The sequence below is a fragment of the Thermobia domestica genome, chromosome 8, assembly GCF_964235325.1.
Source record: "Thermobia domestica chromosome 8, izTheDome1.hap1.1, whole genome shotgun sequence".
NCBI classification, from domain to species: Eukaryota; Metazoa; Arthropoda; class Insecta; order Zygentoma; family Lepismatidae; genus Thermobia; species Thermobia domestica.
In genome coordinates, this window is record NC_137461.1 from 141,790,212 (window position 1) to 141,792,289 (window position 2,078).

At 34.4% G+C, this 2,078-nt stretch overlaps 1 non-coding gene across 1 annotated transcript; it reads left to right on the plus strand.

The window, feature by feature from the left end:
• Positions 1 to 261: 261 nt before the first annotated feature.
• On the plus strand, positions 262 to 333 carry TRNAD-GUC (transfer RNA aspartic acid (anticodon GUC)). The gene has a single exon. It is a non-coding gene; the product is annotated as a tRNA-Asp (tRNA).
• The last annotated feature ends 1,745 nt before the right edge of the window (positions 334 to 2,078 follow it).

Genomic DNA, 2,078 nt, shown 5'->3' on the forward strand with positions numbered 1-2,078 from the left:
TGAAAGTTTACGGGAAGATGATTCTTTTTCATTACCGAAGGAATAGCTCCGATATGCACATCTTACTAAAAAGCTCTATACAGATGGTAACGTACACTGAAGTCACGTCTCAGTCACGAAGAGAAATTGAAAATCATTCTGTTCTAAGACAGCCAAGCTCATACAAAGGGAATCTTTTATTCTAACATAAATGTTTTGTAGAAATGGCAACCCAATCCTACAGAGATCGTAAATATTTCACTCTGAAAGCAGGTTAGGCAGTCCTCGGTAGTATAGTGGTTAGTATCCCCGCCTGTCACGCGGGAGACCGGGGTTCGATTCCCCGCCGGGGAGGTTTATTTTTTCAACCATTGTAAACGTGATGCTTTTTAATATTTATATTGTAGGCTATACAATAAATTGACTATCTCGTAATTATAAAAATATATTAGAATTACAAAGGAGGGTGTCTTTTTTTTCTTATATTCCATATGCATATAAAACTCTACATTTGAATGGTTAGTGAGTGTAGATTCGGTGTTGGTAGGCCTAAGCTCGAATTCCTGTAAGGACACAATTTTACCCATTCATTTGTAAGAAGTTAGGGAAATCCTTCGGTCCACATGGTATTTAAAACACCGAAAGAAAAAAAAATCAAAATTTCGGCTTCAACGCGGTCAAAAACTACGAAAGTGATCGGGCTCTGAATTTTTGCTTACTGTCCTGTAATTTGGCCATCCGTTTTATGTCGTAACAATTGATGGTCTGTCAAATATCCGGTGGCACTCAAACTCTAAGAATTCGACGGTTATTAAATGTGATATCGTTCTTATTGTTGGTCAGTCATTTTGAAACTCGGAAAACAAAAATCAAAAATCTTCAACATTCGGTTGAACATGCGAGACATGAATCGGATCAGGATAATCTTTCATGGAACCGCCATACCAAAATTACGAAACGATAAGCAATAATTCAAAGACGCCAGATCATTTTCATACATACATACATACATATACAGGGTGTTTTAAAACAACACCGACGTTTGGGAGGTGACATCAAAATAAGACGAAAAGTATAGACCAACCTAGGTGCACAAATGCTTCCTTTCGGAGTTATAGGCTGCCGAAAACATGAAAAATTAACTTTAAAGGTCCATAGCTCCAAAACTATGGGACCTACCGTAGTCGGGTCATGACTTTACTTAGGAATTAATATGAACTTTATCCAAAAATACATGTTTCAGAATCCTAACGTACTCACGCAACAATTTTTGTACAGGCATTTTGGTTACGGCCATATAATCTGAAGTACTCACTAACTACTCCTATAAAAATTGTTGCGGAAGTACTGCAGGATTCTGAAGCATGTATTTTTGGATAGAGCACACATTAATTCCTTAGTAAAGTCTTGACTCGACTACGGTAGACCCCGTAGTTTTGGAGCTATGGACCTTTAAAGTTCATTTTTTCACGTTTTCGACAGCCTATAACTCCGAAAGGAAGCATTTTTGCATCCATGTTGGTCTATACTTTTTGTCTTATCTTGGTGTCAGGAATCACCTCCCAAACGTTGTCGATGTTGTTTTGAAATACCCTATATATACATACACACATAGCATATATATATATATATATATATATATATATATATATATATATATATATATATATATATATATATATATATATATATATATATATATATATATATATATATATATATATATATATATATAGAGAGAGAGAGAGAGAGAGAGAGAGAGAGAGAGAGAGATAGTTTACTTGACGCTTTAGGTCATTTTTTATTTTTCTCTTTCCTTGATTTTTCGTTGTTTTAAATACTATGCGAACCGAAGGATTTCCTCATTTTTTCCAGGATGCTGGGTAAAATTGTGTCCTTATTCGAACTCGGACGTACCGAATCTACACTCACTAACCATTCAAATGTAGAGTTTTAAATGCATATGGAATATAAGAAAAAAAAGACACCCTCCTTTGTAATTCTAATATATTTCTATAATTACGAGATAGTCAATTTATTGTATAGCCTACAATATAAATATAAAAAAGCATCACGTTTACAATGGTTAAAAAAATAAA